Source organism: Podarcis cretensis (genome assembly GCF_951804945.1).
Source record: "Podarcis cretensis genome assembly, chromosome: 4".
Classification (NCBI taxonomy): domain Eukaryota; kingdom Metazoa; phylum Chordata; class Lepidosauria; order Squamata; family Lacertidae; genus Podarcis; species Podarcis cretensis.
In genome coordinates this window covers 26,856,072-26,882,266 of record NC_137173.1, presented here as the reverse complement: position 1 = coordinate 26,882,266, position 26,195 = coordinate 26,856,072, and the positions used below count along the sequence as shown (strand labels likewise).

The following is a 26,195-nucleotide window of genomic DNA, read 5'->3' as shown; positions in this document are numbered from 1 at the left end:
CTGATTATGCTGACTGAGGTTTACAGAGACTGGAGATGAACCGCAGTTCCCCCATCCCTGATGTATACAGTCAGTATGTCTAGAAGAGTGTGGGGATTGTGGCTGCAAGTACCACCCCCATACACATGTGGATGCCTCTGCAACCAGTATGAACATCTCTATGTCTTGGTCAGGGACTGTGACTTTTCCAAGACTTTAGCTGTTCAAAAGGACCTATCTGCTGCTAGTTTCAGTAAGTCATAGGAGACTTGGAACAGCACGCCATTTTCCAGATTACAGCCATGCGTGAACCACAATTAATAGTCACCCGTACCACCAGAATGCAGAAATCTTGTTCTCCAGTGCCTTACAACCCCCTCCTCCTGACATTATTGCCTGGTCCATGCACTGAGACTACCAACCTGCACCTGTCTAGCTGTCCCTGAGTACTGAACTGGTAGCATTTCAGGGGGGGAAAGCTACCTTAACTGGAGGTCCAGGCTTTCACCATTCTACCTATTTAGCAACCTAAATTTGGTTTCCAGACCCTCAAGACTATGTTGTTCCATGTCATTGGTGCCAGCGTGCACCATGACCACTCACAGCTCTTCAGCACCATCTACCAGGCTATCTAGATGATGGGCAACATCCTTAACCTTCGTACCAGGCAGACAATTCACCCTGTGGTCTGTATGCCTGCCACACACCCAACTATCTATGTCCTTATTGATTAACTACCTTCCAAATGATACAGCTCTTTGTCCCCCAAAGGAGTAGGTCCTTTCCAAAGTAACTGTGGTGCCCATCCGCAGAGCGATGCTCTCCTTTCCCAGACCCTCATTCTCCCTGAGAGCAGGGAAGGTATCATTATGGTAGTGAGAAACAGCTATAATGTCCCTGAAGGTCTCATTCACGTCCCTCCAAGACTGTCTCCTTTAAAAAAAATTAAAAAGTGGTTTGTTGTTGTTGTTGTTGGTTTGTGGGGTGTTGCCTGTTGAGGGGAGAGTTGTCTAGTGGTGGTGGTTTTTCTGGCCCGTGTTTTATTTATTTTTTCGGGAGTGGGAGGTGTTTTTTGCCTGTTGCTTGCAGGAGAGTTGGTTCTGAGCATCAACAAGTTTTCTTCTGTGAAATGGGTATTTTATTAGATTTCCGGATGTGCCTCTGGGCCCAAGAAAAGTTTGGGGACCCCTGTAATAACACCTCACTCTGCTGCAGCCTGGAAACCAGACCTCAGTTGCTGCCTGAGGAGTTTATCAGGCTTGGCTGTCAAGCTGTGAGCTCTCCTTTTGTGTGGAACATCCTTCAAAGGAAGTTCAATTGAAATCCAGGGGGCTTCACTTCCTGGGAAATGAGCTTAGGCCGAGAGTGTCATAAACTGCAGAAAACAACCTGGAACTTCTTTCTGGGAGGGAGAGATCTACCATGGGGGAAAGGGCTTGCTCGTTCTTTCTCTCTCTCTTTTCCATTTTGGTTAAAGCTCTTTGACAGAAGACTGAGGATAGGGTGGAGTTGAACTGTTACACTGATGATCACCCAACAAGCTTCTCCTTCAAGTTGGTTAGCTATCCAACTTGTTTATCATCTGCTCCCTTGCTAAATTCAGCTTGGGGAGAGCTGCGTTTTTCTGGGAGAAGGCAATTTGCACTGAGGGCGTGGGAACTTCTGTATGGAGAAACCTCTGACTTTTGCAAGGATAAGGTAAAGGTAAAGGTACCCCTGCCCGTACGGGCCAGTCTTGACAGACTCTGGGGTTGTGCGCCCATCTCACTCAAGAGGCCAGGGGCCAGCGCTGTCCGGAGACACTTCCGGGTCACGTGGCCAGCGTGACATCGCTGCTCTGGCGAGCCAGAGCCGCACACGGAAACGCCGTTTACCTTCCCGCTGGTAAGCGGTCCCTATTTATCTACTTGCACCCGGAGGTGCTTTTGAACTGCTAGGTTGGCAGGCGCTGGGACCGAGCAGCGGGAGCGCACCCCGCCGCAGGGATTCGAACCGCCGACCTTTCGATCGGCAAGCCCTAGGCGCTGAGGCTTTAACCCACAGCACCACCTGCGTCCCATTTTGCAAGGATAGCCTGTTGTAAAAAAAAAAAAAGACAAAAAGAAGAAGATAAGAGTCATATACATTGCTCCACCCACTTTTGCCCCTCGCCCCACCCATAATAAGTGAGTTTGTCTTGGTAGGTTGTCCGGAAGGGAATGTGGACCATGGTTTGAAGAAGATTCCCCTTCCCCAAGTCATACTGACATAATACTCCCTGGAGAGTGGGTCATTATGAGCTTTATAGTAGATTATTTTTTTGTGGTTAAAGAAACAGATATGTACATCGAAGGGGAGTTTGGCCTAATGGTCAGAGTGTTGGACTAGGACCTGGGAGAGCAGGGTTCCAATCCCCACTCAACAATGAAGCTCACTGGGTGACCTTGGGCCAGTCCCTGCCTCTCAGCCTAACCTACCTCACAGGGTTGTTGTGCGGATTTAATGAGGAGGGAGAGAACTGTGTACGCTGTCTTGAGCTCCTTGGATTAAGAACGTGGGATATAGGCAATAAATAAATTCAGCTTCAGAAGCCAAAAACTTGCGGAAAGGTGAGGTACTAAGAGACACCTTCACTGTCTCCTGAATTATATGCCTTCTTCTGGGCCAAATAAATTAAATATGCGCTCTCTCTCTCTCTCTCTCTCTCTTTTTAGTGTAGGTTTGTTCAGCTCGCTAATTTATGCCCAACTGTGCCAGCTCCATAACCAATTTGCTTCTCCTCCCGGATGAGCAGGCCCTGCAATCCCAGAGGCGTGTATTTCAACAAGCCTAATATCGTCCCCCAGGATAAAAGTATTGGCTTATTCTGCAACATAATCTACATCAAAGCCCTGGGGGCAGCCGTCTTGAAAAGGCCCAAGATGCTTTTTAACTTCTTATCTGGCCTGTGCTTAGGGGGAGCCATAAATTCCACAGGCTGCTCTTCCCACAAGCTCCCTCCCTCCTTTTCTTCTCCTCTTCCTAGGCCACCAAAGGCATTGAGGGAGTGGTTCAAACATAGAACTTGCAAACAAAACCCCCCAAGGGAAGTGGGGGAGGAAGGGAGAGAGGGAGGGAGGGGAACACAGCCCCAGAGAGCTCCCCTGAGTTTGTTGCCATTGCTGGGCATCAGCAGGTGAAAAAATAAAATGAAATAGCCAGGGTAACTTGGAACCTAGGATGCAAATACCCTCCTTCCCTAAATAAATGTCCCCATCCCTATACCTAAGCAGGGCATCCTTCACAATATCCTCCCTGTGCAAACAGGGAGGTCCCATTGACTGGTGTGGACTGGTGGGCAGGATGAGACACCATTGCTCTCTGTATCTCCTGAAGTAAACTTTTCTTAGAATCTAAGCCAACGTCTAGAATGTGCAGAACAGGGGAGATGGGAGTAAGGCAGCTTCCCTCCTCTGTGTGCCAGGCCATGTTATGGTCATTCTTCTGTCTTGCTACTTATTTACTTATAAAAATATTTATATACCGCTTTGGCACAAAAATATATCAAAGCGGCTTATAACAGCAAAAAATACATTAAAACCATAGAAAGAAAACAAAGTTAAAAACAAAAAAGTTAAAGACAGAGATCAGTAACCCATGGGGGGTAACGCTCTTAATTACCTGCATTGGCCTGGCAGAATGGAAAAGTTTTTAGCAGGCGTTGGCACAGAAAGTGCCCAATAAATTACTTTTTTTAAAAAAGAATGCATGCCAGAAACACAAAAACCTTTCCTTTAAAAAGCAGGAAGGGTAGTCTAACTGCCTTGCATGGATAACCTTAGTTATTCTGAGATACTGAAAAGACCAAAAATGTTCTTAAAATACACCAGGGGTCTGATTTTCTTGTTGCAATTTCATCTTCATTAAATTGAAAACACATTTTGCTATAGTTGTGAGTGCTGGAAATTGAAAAGGGATTCTAATTTGATCATGAAGGTGTAACTCATAAATTGTATGCATGTCAGGAGGCCAAGGTACAGAGGGGAAACTATTTCAGATGCAAACTCCCCACCCACCCACCAGTTGAGGAGTTTAGAAACTCAGTTTGTTTGGATTGTGAGTGTATCGTCTTTAGGTTTGGGTTTGAGAAGGAAACTCTGAGGGCACCAATAGTAGCATCTACGTATTTTTAATTCAAAGCATTTTTATTTTATTTTGCTCATGAGGTTGAAAACTATATGGGGTGAAATCTAACATTAGTCATGCTCAGAGTAGACCCACTGAAATCAATGGACTTACATTGTAAGTATGCCATCTGAAATATTTCTACTCAAAAATTAGTTCCATTGAATTCAATGGGACTTACTCCAAGATAACAAGGATCAGGACTATAGCCTTTGATGGATATTACTCACCAGGGTTAAAAAAATAGCAGTCACACTTCCTCTTGGTTTGATTAGAACTTGTATGATTGAGAATTTCTATTGTCAACAGGAAGGATCTGGCCGCACCTCTAATAAGACATATATAGGTCACTCTTACTATCTCTTCTCCTGGTTAGGCTACATAGATTTCACAATCGCTTGTGTGTGCGTGTTCATCTGTGCGCTTCTGAGTGAGACTTCCTGAAGGCAAAAATATTTGCTACGATAAAGGAGAAGCCATCTTCAGTTTGCCTAGAGAGGTGTTTTTTGTGCAATTCTTAACCTAGAAAGTGCATCCTCTCTCACAAAGCTGTATATAAATAGTAGCTAAATAACAGGGACAAGTCTAATTGCAGATATTGGGCCTTGGGTTTATCTTCAGTGCAAAATTTAAGGTGGGTTGTTGTTTCCCCCCCCTCCTGAATCTTCTGCAGGGCTCCATATTTCCTCCCTCAGTGGGTGGGAAAGCCGGCTTGTGAGGAAGGAGTCTATTTTGACAGCCAGGAATCCTGGTAGGGAAAGACTTAAACCCACCCCACCCCTCCCTCTCAGTGCTGCTGGGGTGAAATGTCCCTCCTTATATTCCAGACACTCTCGGATGAAGCACTTCTGCTTGGGGGCTTCCCAGAGGCCTTTAGTTGGCCACTGTGTGAGAACAGAAGGTTGGGCTGAATAGGCCTTTGAACCGATCTCACAGGGCTCTTGCATTGCTGGGGTTTTCTAGGTCTGTTCCAGACAGGCTTCAGGCTTCGTTTCCAGGCAGAAACTGCTTTGGCTGGCCTTTGGGGATGGGCTTTGCTGAGAGAGGAACCAAGGGAGTTACAGCCCTGTTGCTTCTCTTAGACCTCCAAGTTTACCTTGGTATCTTTCTGGATAGGCTGTTTGGGCTGGCTTTTGGAGGTACTATACCTCAGCAGTGCTGCAGCTGCTTGGGTGGCTAGTCCTTTGGCCCAGTATACCTGAAGGAGCGTCTCCACACCCCATTGTTCAGCCCGACACCGAGGTCCAGTGCCGAGGGCCTTCTGCCGGTTCCCTCACTGTGAGAAGTGAGGTTACGGGGAACCAGGCAGAGGGCCTTCTCAGTAGTGGCGCCTGCCCTGTGGAACGCCTTCCCTTCAGATGTCAAGGAAAGAAACAACTATCTGACTTTTAGAAGACATCTGAAGGCAGCCTTCTTTAGGGAAGTTTCTAATGTTTGATTTTTTTTGTGTTTCTAATATTCTGTTGGGAGACACCCAGAGTGGTCAGGGTATACATTAATCATCGTCGTCATCATCATCATCATCATCATCTGTTCTAGAAGGTGATGTTGAGGGATTCCAGCTCTTTCCATTGGCTGTTATGCAGTGGGGCACCAGAGGGCTCTGTGTTATCCACATGTTCTTTACCATCCACAGGAGAGGTCATCTGGCATGTTCAGAGTGAGGTGTCACCAATATACAAAGCTCTATCTCTCCTTTCCCTCTAATTCAAGTGAGGTAATGGCTGTTCTGAATAAGTATATGAACTAGACCATGGGTAGGCAAACTAAGGCCCGGGTGCTGGATCTGGCCCAATCGCCTTCTCAATCCGGCCCACAGGCGGTCCAGGAATCAGCATGTTTTTACATGAGTAGAATGTGTCCTTTTATTTAAAATGCATCTCTGGGTTCTTTGTGGGACAAAGGAATTCATTCATTTTTATTTTTATTTTCAAATTACGGTCTGGCCCCCTACAAGGTCTGAGGGACAGTGGACCGGCCCCCTGTTGAAAAAGTTTGCTGACCACTGAACTAGACTTCTGACCAGACAAAGGAGTTATGTGTGAGCAGTTTGTCTGCTCTGCTCAGTGATATTCAACCTGTTTTGGAGGAGGGGTGCCCTTTCCCTAAAGGAGTGGGACTCAAATGTACCCTTCCTGAGCCCTTGGGACATTCTGAAGGCTAGTATGTCCTCACCAACCCTTAGCAGCCTCCTTGGGATTTTATGGCTGGTTAGTTTTGGCATCCCTGGCAAACATCCTTGATCTCTTGATGCTTGATCCTTGATGCTTCTTCTTTGATAAGATGGAGCCAAGAGAGGAGTACGGATAGAAACTAACTTACTGTACAAAAGTTTAAAATGGCATTTGCTGTTCCACACACTTTGCCTCAGGCCCCACCCACTACTGACGGTTGTCCCCCACGCCCTGAAGGGGACCCAGAAGGGAAAGTGGCTGAAGAAGTTTTCCCTTCCCTGAAGGATCACATTTATAATTGGGGGGGGGGGGAGAGAGATCTTGAATCCAGTAGTGTGCTGCAGGCACACAGGTGGCCTCGGTAGCTCAGAACACCTTCTATCAGCTTAGGCTGATATGCCAATCACAACCCTATCTCAACACAGATAGCCTTGCAACAGTTACCCACGCTCTGTGTGATTCCTGAAAAATGCTATACATTTGAAGATGATCTGGAAACTGCAGCTAGCCCAAAATAGTGCAGCCAAGTGGGGACTGGCTGATGCAAAGGTAGAACAGCAGGCACACTTTGTCATCTGCACCTGCTTCCAGCCTGTTTTGGGAAGTAGGGTTACCAGGGACAGTCCCTGGATTTGCCAATCTGTCCCTGGAAAAATTCCATCCCTGGAACGTCCCCAGATTTCATTAAATGTCCCTGGGAAACGTGACACCCTGCTCTCCTGGAGTGATATGCAGCTGGAGGGATGGGAACATAGTTTTACACAGGCAGAGGGGGGTGGGTGGGGGTTAAAGAGTGCGAAAGAAGGGCTTTTGCACCTTGCAGGGCAGTGAAACCGCACGCCTTGCGCCCCTTCCAGGAAACGACCGCCCACCTGTGACTCCTGAGCTCCCCCAATCTGTCAAAAGGAAGGGGGCAGGAGATCGGTTGTCCAGGAGGGGCGCAAGGGGCGCAGTTTCTCTGCTGGGCAAGGCATGGAGGGGTGAGATGACTTCCATCCCCTCGGCCAACTGGAACGGCGGCGGAGCTGGCGCAGAGCCGGGCAGCTGAGCGTGAGAGAAAGTATGAATGAGAGCATGTCCCTGATGGCTGGGAACTGCAGAAGTCAAATTGGAGCAGGGCAGCCTTATATTCTTTTAAGCTGAGGCTGCTTGAGTTGAGATACCTCCATTGCAGGGGGCTGGCCTAGATGCCCCATAGAGCTCCTTTCCAAATCTGTGATTCTGTGACCATCCCACAGTCGTATTCTCAAACTCTGCTTCCAACTCCACCCCCAGGTTTCTCTCCTCTACAGAACTTTTCAAGACAGCAAAACAGCTGATGTATAGATGTAATTAGGGATTATAAAGCATGTAATTATTTATTTTTTTAAGTATCCCCGGATTCATTGAAAAAAAATCTGGTAACCATATACTAGAGTGAAGGTCTATTCAGTGCTGGCCCTCTTATTATGCAACCCCCACCCTGGCTCTCCTGGCACCTGCAAAATGGTGATTTCAATGCTGGGAATGCTTTACTTAAAGTTCCTCCAGGCTTCTCAGTCTTGGTGGGGGTTTTTTAAATACTCTTTAGATCTACTACACAGATACTGTTATCTGCTGCTGGCTTTATTCTGCTTTTAGATTTTATTTTTCTGCTCTGTCATTTTTTCCTATCAAGATTTTATTTACTGAATTTTAAAACGGTGAGCATGTTTTATAAATAATTTATATCAGAGGTGATATGGATGGATAAATACGTAATCTATGAATATTGAAAATAAAATAAAATAAAATAAAATAAAATAAAATAAAATAAAATAAAATAAAATAAAATAAAATATAAAATAAAATAAGATAAATGATTGTTTCTTCTCTCTGCGCTCCTCCCAGTGGTCATTCCTCCTCTGCTTGCTGCTGCGGATGCACAACCTGTCTGCCTGTCTCCAGGCATTGCAGTCATCTGTAAGAGATTTCCACATAGCGAGCTTGAAGTTTCCAGCTGTTTGCAGACATCTTTATAGCACAGAGCTGGTCTGCCCATGGACCTGGTGCCTGAAGCCGGCTCCCCATACAGCACATCCTTGGGGATCCTGCCATCTCTTCCATTCTGTGGATATGACCAAGCCAGCATAGACGTCGCTGAGACAGGAATACGAACATGCTTGGGATTCTTAGCCTTTTCTCTGTTCTGAATCTGCCTAACATTCAGTTTCACTGGATGACCCCGATTGCATTTTATGCTCAGGCCAGGACTCTGGCGAACCTTCCCTGGGACATTGCTCACCAGAGCCCAAGCAAGAGAGTAAATGATTCCCCCCAGGAATGTGTGGCTCTGCTGGTGATTTAACCAACATGGAGCAATTCCTCCCTTTCTCTCCCATTTAGCTTTTGCAAAGAGAAAGGTGGTTACAAAAAGTGCGTTCAGGTGTAATTAATATTGCAACTCCCATAATCTCCAGCTCTCCTGGGTTTCTGCTCTGCATTGGCCTATGTTCATTTGCAAAGCTTGATCTGGCCCCATGTTAGATTAACTGGCGAGGCCCATGTTGTCCTAACAACCATAACCCAGGAGGCTCCGGAAGCCAAAAGGCCATAAACATTCCTGCTGTTGTTCGCAAGCGCCTGGTCCTCATTGGAGATACACAATTAGAGCGGGGAGGGAGGAAGATCCACAGCTCTGTTCAGTTCATGCATTTTGCCCCCAAAGAACTTCCGCTCCCTGCTAAGCACGACCTTACTTTGAATTCCAGAGATACAGCCGTGTTGATGTGGGGGGCTGAATAAAATTTAGCAAGAGCCCCAGGTTAGACTAAAGACTTTGACATTCACTAGGTCAGAGGAGTGAAGTGGCATCTTCAGCTTGTTTTTATTTATGGTCTTTATAGCCCACCTTTCCTCCAAGGGGCTCCAGGTGGCCCACGTGGTTCCTCTCCCTCTCCATTCCAGTCTCACAACAACCCTGCGAGGTAGGCAAGGCTGACAGCGAGTGACTGGCCCAAGGTCACCCAGTGAGCTTTGTGGCAGAGTGGGGATTTGAACCCTGGTCTCCTAAAGTTGCCTAGGGTTGGGTGATAGGACAACAAGTCTATAAGCAGAAAGTGGAGTGCCAGGGTGGCATAAGAGTGTGTGTGCAAGAGTCTCTTATTTGGAAGAGGGGGAATTTACTGGGTCGCAAAGTCCATTTCAAGGGCTCAGAGCATGCCGCATGCCGCATAATAATAATAATAAATTTTATTTATACCCCACCCCCACCACCCCCGGCCAGAACCCCTGGCTCCGGGTGGCTAACACCAATAAAATCACAGTACAGTGGTACCTCGGGTTAAGTACTTAATTCGTTCCGGAGGTCTGTTCTTAACCTGAAACTGTTCTTAACCCGAAGCACCACTTACGGTAGCTAATGTGCCGCCAGAGCCCGATTTCTGTTCTTATCCTGAAGCAAAGTTCTTAACCTGAAGCACTATTTCTGGGTTAGCGGAGTATGTAACCTGAAGCGTGTGTAACCCGAGGTACCACTGTAAAAACATAATAGGGGGGAAAGAGAGGGAGAAAACCCCAATTTAAAATACAGGTTAAAATGCAATTTAAAATGCAGCCTCATTTTAAAGTAGCTGATAAATCAAGACCATAAGGGGAGGGAAACACAAGGGTGAGACCGAGTCCAAACCAAGAGGCATGCCTCGCCTCTTGCAACAGCCCTGCAAGTTCGACCAGCATTATTCCTCCTGTCCCACAAATTCGTAGCAGGGTGGAGCTGCGTGTCAGAGTGCCTTGCATCTACTAAATCCCCCGAGGGAGGTGAGAGTTGAAACGGGAGCTTCCTTCTTGCAGCTCACGCCCTTAGCCGCCAGCTGAAGCCCTATTCGTAGTGATTTATACAGCAGGAACCAGCTGGATCTAGTCCAATATCCCGTTCTCACAGTGGTCAAGTAGATGTCCGTGGGGAAACCCGCGAGCAGGACGCCAGAACAGGAGCCCTCTCCCCTCCTGCGGTTTCCAGAAACTGGTGTTCAGAAGCATTGCAGACTCCGACCTGCCATTGTGGGTCGTAGCCAGACTTGTGTGCAAGCCTCGTTATAACATGTGGAAGCAGGAGTGCCTGCTTGCCCCCGCGACTGACCGTGGGTGCCCGGGGCCATGGGCATGGCCCCTGGCGCCGAAATTTGTGGATGCCCGGCCCCTTCATGGGGAATGTGTTTGTGGGTGCTCGGACACCCAGGGCCCCAGGAAGTTGGCACCTATGTGTGGAAGACTGCAGGCGCGGGTAGGATCTGGCTCCACAGGCGCCATGCCGAGCACACTTACTTTAGAGTAAACTCTCACTGAAGTCAATTGGGTCTACAAGTTCCATAGTATCCGACTGCACGTGGGATTTAGTTACTGGTTTCGTACAGTTCCCAAAACACATTTCATCAGATGTAAACCTCTCTGGGTTCAATGGAATTTGCAAGTTTTTGGGTTTGTTTTTTTAATAGTTATTTATTTGACAAGATTTATATACTGCTCAATGGGGGGAAACTAGGAAGTTTCTATGAGAAAATATAAAATATTTAGCAAACGTACGGATAAATGTTAAAAACAAATGGACTTAAAATGCATTAAATATAAACAACAGATAAACGTAATAAAATTGCATGTAATACATTTGCCTAACCAAAAATGTTTTTAGCTGTTGCCGAAAACAATGAGGCAAAGGCACCTGCCTAATATTAATAGCCATGAAGTTCCAGTAAATAGCTCTAGAAATTCAGATTCCCCAGTTTAATTGACCTTCTATTTGCAGGGCGCCTAAAACAGCTCTCAGGTAGCACTTTCTCATGTGCTGCTGGGAGTAGCAAGCCTTGGAGTTACACAGAGCTGTTCTTGTGGCAAAGCCTGAAGAAGAGTTCTGTGACACCCTTCCTTTGTCCAGACCTTTTGTGCCCTGCTTTGGAATGAAGAAGGCGCCTCTCTACTTCACACCTCCCACCCCTTACTGCGCCTTCTCCAACCTCGTGTCCCCAGATGTCCTCATTGCAGGGACTGCAACCAGCCTGTATGGCACAGCGGTTAGAGTAGAGGACTAGGTCCTGCGAGGTGAGAGTTCAAATCCCCACGGGGTCATGAAGCTCACGAGGTGACTTTGGACCAGTGAGTCCCTGCCTCTCAGCCGAACCTACCTCACAGGGCTGTTTGTGGGGATTAAATGAGGAGGGGGAACCATGTGTGCCAGCTTGAATTCCTTGGCGAAAGAGGCAGGAATATAAATGCAAGCAAGCACACAGCCTCTACCGAGGATGACCGAGGATGATTTAAGTTTGAGGAAGACTATATGGGGATTTCGAAATTCAAGGGAATTTCGAGAACAGAATTTCAGCCAGCAAAAGCTCCCAGTAAAGGCATGCTGGTTTATTGAATACAATTTGTCTTTAGTAGCGCTTACTCCCGAGGAAACTTGCTTGGATCGGGCTGCGTAAAAAGCTGTACGGAGAGATTTGCCTCGAGAGGCTGGATCCTGCGCACGTGCCGTTTGAAAGCTCAGCCTTTCGCGACGGAGGAAAGTCGCAGAATAATCTTAGGGGGTCGTGCTCTGCCCCTCACTCGTCACAAATCCCACCAGAAACCAAGTGAAACAGGCGCATACCCCAACCTTATCGAATATAACTCCGATGCAGAACACAGACACTTCGCAGTAGAATGGCTTCGCTATCCTTTGTGGAATTAATCATACTTGTTCAATCAACCACACCAAGCCCCGCGCTTCTCTGGCAAAAAAAACCCAAACAGCTTCACCTTTCCTTGCAAGATGCGACACACGAAAGTGAAATGGGGGAAAATTCATGTTAAACGCTTTGTTTTATTTTACTTTTTTTTTTTTAAGTGCAGGTTTGATTCCTGGAGAGATTTATCCTTGTACTTAGCTGTTGCGCTATGCTGCTGTTTGATAAATAAGCAATATTTCCTCTCCCAAGGCTAAATGGTATTGAAAAGCGGGGTGTACATTTCAACAATAAAAATGCCTCTTTGCTCAGCAGAAAGGGAGGGGCAATCCTGTGCCATAAACGCAACATACTTCCAAGTAACGTGTAGAAACGTCGGTAGCCAATGTGGGGTGCGCTCCAGACGTTTTAGGTTACAATGGCCATCACCTTTGCCATTGGTGTCACTGGCTGGGAAATTGCAGTACACAACATCTGGAAGGAGCCAGATATTAGCTACCCTCCTGGTATAAGTTTCTTGCGTGCATGCTAGCTTCGCCGCGACCAACTAGAGCAGATGAAAACGCAAAATCCAGGCAAAGAAACAGACGACTCGGATCCATGTTGTACCTCTACACAGGCCCAACTATGTTGGCTATCGCTCATTTAAAGGAGGGTTTTAATTTTATTCTTTTGGCCTGTTTTAACTTTACATATCGAATTTTGTTTATATTTCCCTTTGCACGGGGTCACAATATTTCCTAACGGTGGCAGGTTTATAAAAGCTTTAAATAAGTAAGGAAATGTGTACGCGTAAAGCCTTAACGGTTTCCGTGGCACAGAATCATCCAACTGTAGAGTTGGAAGGGTCATCTAGAGCAACCCTCTGCAATGCAAGAATCTCAGCTAAAGGATCCACGACAGATGGCAAGTTCAGCCTTCGGCCGGATCGAGAATCCTGCGGAGATCAACAGGATTCGAGGAGGCGATTTTGGCCGGTTGGCAGCCAGCGCTGAATGAGGGAGAGGCAGCTTAAAATTCAAAAACATTGGACTTGAGGCTTGTGGATCGCGTCTGCCTGAAAGGTCTTCTCAGTGAATAGATTTCCCTCATTTAACAGCTTCACAGCAGACAGGAAAGTCAGCCATCCGAGAAACTGCGAGAGCTACTAGCCTTCGGGGTCAAGGCATTTGCAAAATTTACGGTACTCTCCGGAACGGATCTGACCTCTACCGTGTTAATCTTATTCCCAGCGCAAAAAATCTCACTTTCCGCAATTGATTTAAAGCGACGCTTGACGACTTCTTCAGGCGATTTTGGTACCTTTGGAGACAAATGTGTAATCTTTAGTCTTTAACCCTAGTACTATACTACAATTTCGCCGGAAAGCGAAGCCAGCCCCAGATAAAACGAGGATAATTGAATCGTAGTGCCACAATTGTTTGGAGACTGAAACAGTTCAGTTAAATGCGACTTGACTAGGTATTCCTCTAATATTCTGAATATTCCGTGGAGGTTGTTCTACGTTGTATTTGATTTGGCTACTACGAACCGAGAACAGAAGAAGAAAGTCAAAGGACGTAAAAGCTACGGTCTAGCCAATAGAACCGCCCTGAGACCTCCGGGTATAGGGCTGTATAGAAATTCAATAAATAATAATAACAACGCGCCTTTGATTTTGACGGGAGAAACAACACTTACCCAGGAGTAAACCCCACTGAATTCTATTGGATTTACTTCTGAGTAGACATTGACAGGCCCGAGGTGTCTGCAAGAAAGTCTATAGGATTTACTTCTCACAATACATGGTCAGGACTGAGCTATTAGCCTGCAACCCGCTATCTGCTTACTTGGGAATAAGCCCCATTGAAAGCAGTGTGGCTTACTTCTGAGTAGGCAAGCCCCTACCTAGCTCTTCCCGCGTGATCGAAGAGATTTAAAAGTGCTTCCCTTTGTACCATTGGATAGGCACCAGATCATGACTCCTCTTCTTCCAGCTCACTTGCAGAAATATATTATGGGCATAGGAGCCAACCCCTAGGGGACGAGGGGTCTTTGCCTAGCCCACCCCCATAAAATATTTGAGGAGGCAGCTCTGTGGGTAAACTACAGTTCCCAGTATATTTTGAGGGAAGCCATGTGCTTTAAATATATGATGTGACCCTGTGTGTTGAAACCATTCCTGCTGTCCTGACGTCCCTGGAAAACAAGGCTGGATAAAAGCATTTCATAAATATGTAAACAAACAATCCCTTCCTCTTTTCATGTGGTACCCTTTTCCTGTGGTACAGCAACTCTAATTTCCTTTTTTGTGTGTGTGTATGTGTGTGGGGGGGGGCGGGGGGAACAATTGCACCTGGCTTGGGAGTCCGAATATATAGCGCGCGCATAGACACACACACCCCCCCTTTGTGGATCATCGTTATTTTGGATCAATATTCTCTCTGCGGCACTGGATCTCTGTCTTTCTACCTGGAGGAATATATCTCTTTAATTCCAAGTAGCTCCCAGGCAACGGCAGGCGTTGAGCAGCTCCAAAGGTCCTCTCGCCATCTGCAAAGGCAGGGAGGGCCCAGATGTACGCGTAGCGCTGTGAACAAAGCGTTCCCTGGATTAAAAACGAAACGAAACCCAACAACCAACAACAACCCTGGGAACAACGAAAAGTATACAACAAAGCAGCGGGGCCAACCTGAATAAAATATTGGGAAGGGGGGCAAGTTGGTAGAGCATGAGACTTTTAATCTCAGGGTTGTGGGTTTGAGTCCAGTGCAGGGCTAGATGGCCCTTGAGGTCCCTTCCAACTTTACAATCTAATGATCGATCACATGACGTGGTGCGCGGACACTATTTGAATGGCAATGCCCATCAACTGGGGGGACGAAAGGACCCCTCAAATATTTTATTGGGGGACTGAAGACCCCTCGGTCCCTAGGAGTTGGCACCATAGCTGTCAACTTTTCCCTTTCCTTGCGATGAATCCTATTCGGAATAAGGGAATTTCCCTTAAAAAAAGGGAAACGTTGACAGCTATGGTTGGCACCTATGTACCAAACCCCCGGGGACTTGTTTATAGCTGATAGGGTACTAGACACAAAATCAAAATGGTGCAATCCTAGTAACACACACCTAAACACACACATGCTTTTGAATTACGGTGCTGGAGGAGACTTGAGAGTCCCATGGACTGCAAGAAGATCAAACCTATCCATTCTTAAGGAAATCAGGCCTGAGTGCTCACTGGAAGGACAGATCCTGAAGCTGAGGCTCCAATACTTTGGCCACCACCTGAGAAGAGAAGACTCCCTGGAAAAGACCCTGATGTCGGGAAAGATGGAGGGCACAAGGAGAAGGGGATGGCAGAGGACGAGATGGTTGGACAGTGTTCTCGAAGCTCCCAGCATGAGTTTGACCAAACTGCGAGAGGCAGTGGAAGACAGGAGTGCCTGGCGTGCTCTGGTCCGTGGGGTCACGAAGAGTCGGACAAGACTAAACGACTAAACAACAAACACACACCTAATCCTGACTCTAAAGGTACTTGCGTGTGTGTCCACTCGCTCCCCCAGTATAATCCACTCAGCCCGAGTATACAAATGTTGACATTTTTATTGAAATGCTGACGTTTATTTGCGCCTTGATCTGCGTTGTGCCTTTCATCGGTGCTGTTGTCCTTCGATTTTTACGCACCGGGCGCAATTTTTGTGGAGAAGCAGGGTTAACAAAATGTCCTGGCGAGGACAGCAGCGATCTACACAAATAACGTTTGCCAGGCAGTCCATGAATGTCAACAGAAGCGCAGAACCGAAATCCTCATAGGTTTGGCGCCCAATCCTAAACAAGCGCACAGCTCGATCCTCTGCTTGTTTATTCGGAAGCTGGACAGCTCCTCTGAGAGATTTACGGAGCAATCCTATGCCCATTTTACTCAGTCTCACCAAGTACTGTGGAATTTATTCTCAGCAGATAAATGTGTACAGTATACTTGTGACATTGTACATCCGAAGTCTGCAGGCGCGCACCTAGCATTACTTAACCCTCAAATGAGCTTTGCTCCGGAGTAAGCACGCACAGAACCAGACTGTTTTCTACCAAAGCTCTTCCTCTCTTTCTTGATTCAGACGAAGGCAGTAAAGAAGCCAGATATAAATTTATAAAGCACACCAGCCTTCGCCCCTCCGGATGTGTTTGGATAACATTCCCTGCATGTAACAAAAAAAAGTCTAGAGAGCACCAGGTTGGCGAAGAATGAACTACATCCATTTCTTTGCCATTTGCCTATCTGGGCTTTTAACGCTTCCGCGACCAAACAAGTATCCAGTGGAAGGGAGTTCCAGAGTCGTTCGCAGGAAGTGAGCTCCTGTTGATGATGGAATTACAGTAATACAGTGGTACCTTGGGTTACAGACGCTTCAGGTTACATACGCTTCAGGTTACAGACTCTGCTAACCCAGAAATATTACCTCGGGTTAAGAACTTTGCTTCAGGATGAGAACAGAAATCGTGCTCCGGCGGCGCGGCAGCAGCGGGAGGCCCCATTAGCTAAAGTGGTACCTCAGGTTAAGAACAGTTTCAGGTTAAGAACGGACCTCCAGAACGAATTAAGTACTTAACCCGAGGTACCACTGTAGACGCTGCTAAACATGTATTGGGGCGAGGGAACTACTTTGATTTGAGTGAGATTTGCTTGGTAGGACATATGCTTATCCTTGTAGTCTTAGAGTGCGTTCCTTTACACGCCTCCTTAGAAGTAAAACCCCGTTGAGGTAAGTGTGAGTAGGCAGGTTTCCAGGCCTAAGGTGAAGTCACCAGCTCCTGCAGAAACCAATGAGAAAACACTCCAAAGGTTGAGCGAAGCAAACCCTCCTCCTTACACCCATTTCCCGAAGTTACATACTGTACCTGAAGGTAAAGGTGGTTTTCACTTCGCTTTCTGATCATCCTACTAATTCCGTGTAAACAGCTCGGATGCGGACGACCGTCGGGTCACATTCGGGCTGAGATGATAAACCAGAACTCAGCGAACGGCGGAATCTGTATGCAAAGAAAGAGCAAAGTATCACTGAGCATGAACAGAGTGCGTTTCCTTGTTTCCGCTTTTATACTAGGACAGAGGTTTTGACTGTGTGTGTTTCAGTGTTTGAGCCTCGTGCAGACCAGGCCCGTGCAAACATAGTCGGAAAACAACCCCTCTGTTTTAGACGCGCGCAAGAGACTGAACACCAGATTGTCCAAAGCGAATCTTCTCTCCCCTCCATGGGTCGCAGGATTCTCTCTCTTTCTCTCCCCCAAGTTATCTTTGATTCACAAGGAGGATGGTGACGTCAGCAGCAGCATTATTAAATACAAGTGAATGGAGACCCCCACGTGCAGCTGCTCTAAAGCTTGCATGCAGTTGTCCCCTTTCAACACGCTGCGTCCGGATCTCTGTCAGTTTAATGGCCTTGTTTTCCAGTTTATTGCTGCTTCATCCAATGTACACATACCAATAGATCTGCTTTGTTCGCGCTTATCGGCAGCGCCGATTACATGACACGGCTTTCGTGGGTCTGCTGTAAGTCTTTAGTCCTGGCAGAGGTGGAGAGGGGGGCAAGTGTTGATTGGGGGGACTTTAAAAAGAAAGCTCTAAAGCCCCCCTCCCACTTTCAGCAAGGAAAAATAACTCGGCGCTTTTGCTGAGAAACGGGGGCCTTCCTGTAATTTTTTTTCTGTCTAGGCTGGCTAATTCCAGAGGATCAAGTCCTGTTATCGCAGTTTTTTTAAAAAGTGAGATGATTTCTTCCACGGACTTTAGCCACAGCCAGATCCTAGGCATGCTAACTTCTTCCTTCTCCCAAGGGCCAAGGATTTACGCTACAGTATAAACTCCCTGAGCTGAAAGCAACGGGAATTCCTCGCGAGTAAAGTTGGGGGTGGACTGATTTATGGTGGCGCCATGTCTTTTCCAGGCACGACTTGGGCTAGGGCAGATAAGAACTCCGTGGATCTAATATTAAGAACCAGCGATGCCGTTAATCTTACATTACACTTATTGCTTATTGCATTTATATATAGATCTTCATTTAATCGGCCCAACAACCCTGCGACGAGATTAGGCTGAGGGGAAGTGACTGGCCCAAGGTTGCCCAGTGAGCTTCATGGCCGAAGAAGAAGAAGAAGAAGAGTTTGGATTTGATATCCCGCCTTTCACTCCCTTTAAGGAGTCTCAAAGCGGCTAACATTCTCCTTTCCCTTCCTCCCCCACAACAAACACTCTGTGAGGTGAGTGGGGCTGAGAGACTTCAAAGAAGTGTGACTGGCCCAAGGTCACCCAGCAGCGGCATGTGGAGGGGCGGAGACGGGAACCCGGTTCCCCAGATTACAAGACTACCGCTCTCAACCACTACACCACACTGGCCGAGTGGAGCGTTGAACCCTGGTCTCCCAGCTCCTAGTCCAACAACTGGACCACACTTGCTCTCAATCCTGCTGCATTTGGGGACCTTTATTAATATTCTTGTGCGGGGCTGGGCGTCCTCTTACAGGTGATAATGCAAATGTCTTCAACTGGTAGCCAGTCAATCCTTGTTTTCTTTCTTTCTTTAATTTATATACAGTGGTACATTGGTTTGCAACTGCTTTGGATTACAACCGTTTTGGAATACAACCGTTTCAAACCGGGGAGTGTGTGTCCCTTTTTTTAGATTACAACCAACTGGGGGGGGGGGAGGCCCCATTGGCAAAAGCGCACCTTGGCATACAACCGGACCTCTGGAACAGATTATGGTTGTAAACCAAGGTACCACTGTGCCACCTTTATCTTCCAAAGATCTCTTACGTAGCTTACATAGTTCTCCTCTTCCTCATTTCCTCCTCAACAACCCTGTGAGGTAGGTTAGGCTAAAAGATGGTGACTGGCCCAAGGTCACCCAGTGAGCTTCATGGGTGTGTGGGAATTTGAACCCTGCTCTCCTAGGTCCTAGTCCAACATGCTAACCATTGCACCACACTGGGTCTCAATCCTACTGTGTGTGTTTGGGGACCCCTCTTAATATTCTTGTGGGAGGCTGCTCATCCTCTTGAGTGGGGCCCTTTACTCCTGCTCCCAAGTCCTGCCCTGAGGGCACCAGTCCTAAGCACAAGAAGTATGGCTGCTTTGCTGGTTTGAGATCTGAGGTTGGGTAGCGCAGCATTCTGTTTGTCACAGTGACCAGCCGGGGAGCAGGCAAACTTTTCTGCATCTCCTCCTGGGTAACCTTCCAAGAGCCACATGCCAGGGGTGGGTGGAGTCGAAGGAGAAAGTGGGCAGAGCGATGGTTGTAAATTTTTTCACCTTTGTACAGCAGGCTAGTTTCCACACACACCTCTCTGTCCTCCCGTCCAGGCAAACAAGAAGCATAGCCAGAGTTCAAGGATACCTTCCAGTCCTGCAAAAACAGTGAAGGAGGGTGCCTTTCAGGATCGAACCTTGCCACGTGGAAGGTTTGCATGGAAACCATAATTCATCGGATCCCACAATCCGGAAGATGAAGACACTGAAACACTAGCAGTTAAAACAGCACCACATAATAAAAAGCAGTTTGTAAATGAAGCCAATGTTTCCAGGAGGGAATCCCACCAGCGCGGGGCCACTATAGAAAAGGCCCTGACTCTCTGATTCCTGCCAACCTAATATATTTATTTTCTTATTTATTTATTACATGTATAGTTTGTCTTTCCTTCTATGTGCCCTTCATACTTCTCCCCCACCCCATGTTGTCCTTACAACCACCCTGTGAGGTTGATTAGACTGAGAGAGAGCAACTGGCCCAAGATCACCCAGTGAACTTCATGGCTGAGTGGGGATTTGAACTCTGGTCCCCCAGGCCCTAGATCAGCACTCTAACCACTGCACTACACTGGATCTCAATGATAGATCAGGATGGCAGCCCACATGCAAGGCCCCTGAGATGTATCTCAAGGCTGAGGCAGGTTCCTGCTGAGGCAGGCGGTCTTTCAAATAATCTGGTCCCATAGACCAAGTCCTATGATGAAAGGTTGAAGAAGCTGGGTTATGTTTGGCTTGGAGAAGAAGAGAGGATTAAAAGACGATATGATAGCCAACTTCAAATATTTGAAGGGCTGCGCAGAGATGAAGGAGCACATTTGTTTTTCTGTTGCGCCAGAGGGTAGGACCCAAACCAAAGGGTTCAAATTACAAAGGAAAGAATTTAGACTAAACTTCAGGAAGAACTTCCAGACCGTTGAAGCTGTTCCACGGTAGAAAAAGTTAGCTCAGATAATGGTGGACTCTCCTTCTGAAGGCTCTTAAGTAGAGGCTGGATGCTTATAGTAATGAATTTCCTACATCGGTGGGAGGGGTTGAGCTGGATGACCTTTGGAGCTCCCTTGCAACTCTTTGATTCTAAAGCTACCTCCTGCTTATTGCTGCAGATCAAACTAATACTGCATTAAAAAGATTTAGAAGCTGGCAGTTCCATCTCTTCTCCCCTGCCCCACTTTCCACATGCATTAATTTTGCATCTCCACCCTGGCTAGAATCAGGGTCTTTTCTGCCTAACTTGTGTTTCCTGTAATGAACTTTGCCTTTTTGTTTTCCATACTCAGAGTCTCAGTGCGTTTCCATCAAGGTTACAGCGTGCTCCTCCAAGCAGTGGTTTCGGTGCACCATGCAAGTTCCTGTGGTTAAGAACATGTAGCTGAGGACTCCGAGAACTCATCTTTCCACTGCTGGCTTATATGCATTTTATATATGTATGCTGGGATAGCTCAGTCAGAAGAATGTAAGTCTCTTAATCTCTGGGTCATGGGTTCGAGCCTCACATTGGGCAAAAGAACCCTGCATTGCAGGGGGTTGGACTAGATTGTCTTTGTGGCCCCTTCCAACTGAGATTCTATAATTCTGTACCACAGGGCTAGAGAACCCGTGGCCCTCCAGAGGTTGTTGGACTTCAACTCCCATCAGCCTTAGTCAGTGTGGCTAATAGTCAGGGTTCATAGGGAATGCAGTCCAACAACCCCCATCCCCCCCCAAAACCCCCCCAACTAAAGAACAATGGCAAGAGAAACTGATGGACTATGCAGAACTGGCAAAATTGACACATAAATTACAGGTCAAGGATAACTGTGACTTTAAAGATGAATGGGAACCTTTTACAAAGTATTTAAAGAAGCAACAAAGTGAACTGGACTCCCTGGCAGGCTTTGAATAAACACTCACAAACTCTTTTTTGATAATAACTAGTCAGATAAATTAAGGATTTATACAATTTTGTAACATGCAGAGAATAGCATCTACAAAGAAACCAGAGATTGGAACTGAGGGAAGGCGGGGGCGGGGGCGGGTTGTTTTGGGGGGGGAGGGGGGAAATGGGGGGGGGGATTAAGGATGATATGTTGTAAGCTAATACAGTATGTTTTGTCTAAATGCCTAATAAAAATATTTTAAAAAACAAAAACAAATTCCCCATCTCTGTTGTTAGACCTGTTGTAGCTGTTGTAGTCGCTCCTCTCCTCTATGAACCCTGGGAAATGTAGTTTTCTGAGCTGTGCTGAAAGTGCTCTGTCAACACACCCCTGGCCACACAGGACAAGAATTCCCCCAGAAAGAGGCAAATGCTTATTAAACCCGTTTTCAGAGGCAGTGTTTGATATGCCTTCCGTGTCTTTGCAAATAGTAAAATTTTCTTATAGAGAAGCCATGCAGGATAAACCAGCTTCACTTGGTAGACATGCATCGTGTAGATGCTCCTGTCAAGGTGTGCTCAGCCCCATGATTTCCATTATTAAGCAGAATCCCTGTCTCTCATCTCTGCTTAACACTCGACTCCTCTTATGGATGGGAATAAGAGGAGATTGCAGAAAGCCAGTGCAGAGCAGTGGTTAGAATTCAAATCCCCACTGGGCCAGGACGCACAGCGAGTGACCTTGGCTCAGTCACCATCTCTCAGCCCAACCTACCTCACAGGGTTGTTGTGAGAATAAAATGGGGAGAACGCTGTACACCGCCTTGAGTTCCCTGGAGAGAAAGGTGGGATATAGACATCAGGAAGAACTTTCTGACAGTAAGAGCTGCTCCACAGTGGAGCGGTCTCCCTTGCGAGGTTGTAGACTCTCCTTCCTTGGAGGTTTTTAAGCAGAGATTGGGTGGCCATCTGTCATGTACACTTTAGCTGAGATTTCTGCATTGCAGGGCGTTGGACTGGATAACCCTCGGGGTCCCTTCCAACTCTACAATTCTATGATATGCAATAAATAAATGTGGATTGGACTTTCCTTCCCTGAAATCGTGTTAGTTCACCCCAGCTGCTGCAATCCCTTCGATGAACAAGAGAATTTGCTTTATACCCTAAAGTCAGACAATGGGTCCATTTAGCCCAGAATTGCCCACATCAACTGGCAGCAGCTCTCCAAGGTTTCGGCATGAAATCCTTTGCAGCCGTACCTGGAGACCTCGGAGAATGAACCTGGGACCTTCTGCCAAGCAAGGTGGATTTTTCTCTGTACCTCAGGCAGATAAACACGGGCCGAGATCTAAGTGAGGAGCGTCAAGTAACAAATCGCTTTACAAATGGAAATTCAAATCCAGAGTTCCTCGGAGGTTCTAGCTGCCGTCATGAGAATATCGGGCCACTTATTCGCACCTCTTGATCCCTCCAGTGAATTAAATGTCTTGTTTGCGCTCTTCATTCAGGAAATCTATTTGCAACTCTCCGTTCATTTATTCCGCAGCAGCTCTGCAAAAAATCAATGGAGGTGATCTAGAATAAGGAGAGGAGACTGTGGCCTTCTATTATCTTCATTCAATATTCGTTTGTTTGTTTGTTTGTTTGTTTGTTTGTTTGTTTTGAAATTGAACTGAGCATTTGTTTCAGCTTGTTAGCTGCATTTGATGAATCAGAGGAAAGAGACAGTTGAGAGGTTAGCAAAGTTGATTGCGTGATAGCGCAGCGCGTGTAGATAGGCAGCTATAATGATCGGTAGCTGTATACAGTATGAGCATACACAGTTTTTTTAAAATATAGCTTTAAAAATCTTAATGGTTTGGCTGGGGGTCTTAAGCGTACAAACACGACCCTGCACATTGCTGGCTTTCAGGGAAGCCCCGTTCAAATCAACGGGGCTCTTTTATTTCATTTCTGAAACTTACAATTCTGTTCTTAGTCACAAAGCCCCAAGGCGGGTTACAGCACTTCGTGCGCGCCTATATCATGCACCTACTTGGGTTTCGGGGAGAAGCGAAAGGCGTGCGTATGGCCCTGCATCTCCAAATTATTCGTGCAATATTATTTATTTATGATTTAAAGGCTTCAGCAGCTGCCTTTCTGCCGGAGCACGGAGCTCAGAGCAGTTCACTACGCCATGAAAAACACACACAATGTTGCGATTCTGAAGCACGTGGCTCCCCACTCAGAAATATTCTACTTATTTCCCAGGAGGCATATCTGGGCTCATCTCTGCCCATTGAGGTGCGACTTAAACGTTAATGAATCTGGGTCGATGGCGCTGCGTTACTACTGCTAATAAATAATGTCGATTCGAAACATACACAGAGGCTCAAGACTTTAATTTGGATTAACTTTGTCTGGATGTGCCACCAGTGTTAGTCCCGTTTTCCCACTAAACTTAATGATGTGGGGGGTGGGGGGTGGGAGGGTGTTACTGGTTTGTTTTGTTCTTGTTTTAATTATGTATTTTGTGCTTTTATCTTGTATTCCCCCGCTGAAATGAGATCTACAGAGGAAGGGCGGTACGCAAATTTAATAAATAGTAATAGTAATTGTGTATGTTTGTGTGTGTAATATGTGAGTGCCTCTGTATCTATACAAAACCTTACCAGACTGACCGCGCGATCCTATGTCTACTTATTACTGCGGATACTTGATTATTTGCCGCAATCCTTTACCTCGCTACCTGGGAATTAGCTGAGTGCGCAAACTTATTTCCGAGCAAACACGGGTGAGGTTGCGCTGCAAGGATGCTATCCTATGCACCCGGGCGTCAATTATCACCGTGGGAATTCCCAATAAACACACGCATCATATAGGATCTAGATGCATTAGGTTTATTTTGTGACATACACTTCGGAGGCTGAGAGCCAACGAAAGGTGGCGGCGCAGGAACAGCGCGATCCTGTAGTTACAGTGAGGCTCACTTCTAAGCAAGCATGCATACAACACCTCCTTTTTTCCCTTCTTCTTTGGTTTGGCCGGATTCTGCCCTTTGCACAGCTTTCGCCGCCTCCCTGCCCCTAAGGCGACTTCACCTCCGCGATCTCAGCTGCGGCTGGTTCCCCGCAGACGATTGTTCTAGCCGGGGTCGAGAAGGAGACGAAGGGGCTGGCGCTCCTGTCCGCCGGCCCGCGATGGGAACGGAGGAAAGTTTCCACCACCGCCGGCAGTTTGAGCAAAAGATTTGGCTGCTGTGTGTATTAAAGGGATGCAAATATACCCTGCGCCTCCCCGCATTGTCCCCGGCTCAAGGTGAAAAGTTAAAGCATAAAAACAATGAGTGAATCTGCTGGGACTTAGAGGGGGAGCCGGGGGAAGCGGGGGCCGCCTGCCGCATCTTCAAAGGGCGACTTGTGTCTGCGCCGCGACGCGCGGCAGAATGCTCATATCAAAGTGGCCTGGTCCTATCTTCACCGCAGAGGCTCTGCGATCTGGATCGGGCTTAGAAGCTGCCCGAAACCGGATCAGTTCATGGGGTTAACAAAATAAATCAGGCCAGAGTCGCAGTGACCCACATTTTTCTCTCTTATTGGGAAGATCGAAAGTACCACCCTCCGTTCTTCACCCCCCCCCCTTCGTGTGTGCAAATTGATGGACTTAAAGTTCGTCTTTTTCCTTCTCCGGTGTCTGGAGAAGGTCGGTTTCTGCTCGGGTTTCATTGTATATTGACAGACTGTCCTTTGTTAGAATTATATTCTTCGGGACTTCTGTAAAACAGCAGCAGCAGCAACAGATCCATCTCTCCATAGAATAGAATACTGAATACTCCATAGAATACTGAAATATATACAGTCAGATCAGCCTAGTTTAAAAGTAAAAAGCTTTGGGTTTTAAATGGTTTGAAATTGACTAGCAATTGACTCTCCTACCTTTTCGCCCCAATAACATCGATTCTCTGCCTCTTTCTTTTCTTTTCGTCCATTTGATCTAGCTGGCTGGAGACTCAATTGATCTTCTTTAAAAATTTGCCTTGGATTCGGATGCTTTAATATATATATATAGAAATAAAAGCCACTCTTTTCACGATCCTCAGTAATGGGCAGGTTCAGAGAGGCGGGAAGCCTATGGAACGGACTGGTCAAATATAATCTCAATAGCTTTGTACCAGGAAAAATATATAGGACCAGCCCTCGGTAACTTTTAAGCAACAAATAAAATGAAATAAATAAAAACGTATAGTCTGTAAGGAGCCTCAATGTGTGTGTGTTTCTTCCGTGAGTGTAACCCGGGACTTCCCTAAATGTGTTCAGGTCCGCACCTTGATAAGGGAAAGACTAAAGAAATTAAGATAATCCCTTGACATTCTGAATTCTCTTTTGGGGTCGTACGCGGCGTTGGCGTTTTGTGCCTGCCGCCTCCTTATCCGGGATTAGCCTGGCAATTGGTTATTAATGAGTAAACGGGCTTTAAAACGTTAAGGGAACACTTAAAGGGGGGGGAGTAGTTTCGAACCTATGGAGAGAGACTGGCCAATCTGTTTCCTAGCCTAACGTCTCCACATCCTAGGCTTTAACTTTCTGCCTTTAGATGAGGCTGAAATCTGCGTAACTGGGCCTAGAAACCTCTCTTTGTTTTGGCCAGCACAGATCCTCTGTTTTCTTCCTTTGGAAGGCACTTCTCAGCGTTGCCAACTTCTTAGGCCTTTTCCAAGACCTCACATCAAAGAGAGGCGCAGCATTTATTTTTATTCTTGGGAGGCGCTCTTTTTCCAGACATTCGGTGCGCTTCCACCTTCGCCCACCGCCCACCCGCCCCTTCGCTCCGCTCTCCCTTTTGCAAGTTCTTCGGATTCCCATTCTTTGAACCTGTGATTGGAGGTTAAAGTGCACCAGGTTGCAATGGGAGAAGGAAGCTCTTAAACAATAAAGGCCCGAATATGTCTCTGTGATCAGGTCGCTGCCCTCTGCCTTATCTTTTTAAATGCAAATCTTCTTTGGGGGCTTGGAGCAGCTATATTACCCGGGTGCCTCCCTCCCTCCTTCCCTCCCTCTCTCCCCTCCCTCTCGCTCCCTCTCCACGTCACCTGCCTTGGGTGC

At 46.8% G+C, this 26,195-nt stretch overlaps 1 long non-coding RNA gene across 1 annotated transcript in view; it reads right to left on the bottom strand.

The window, feature by feature from the left end:
• The window catches only part of LOC307215185, a 371,333-nt gene that overhangs the window by 53,197 nt on the left and 291,941 nt on the right, over nt 1-26,195 (bottom strand). The window lies entirely within an intron of this gene.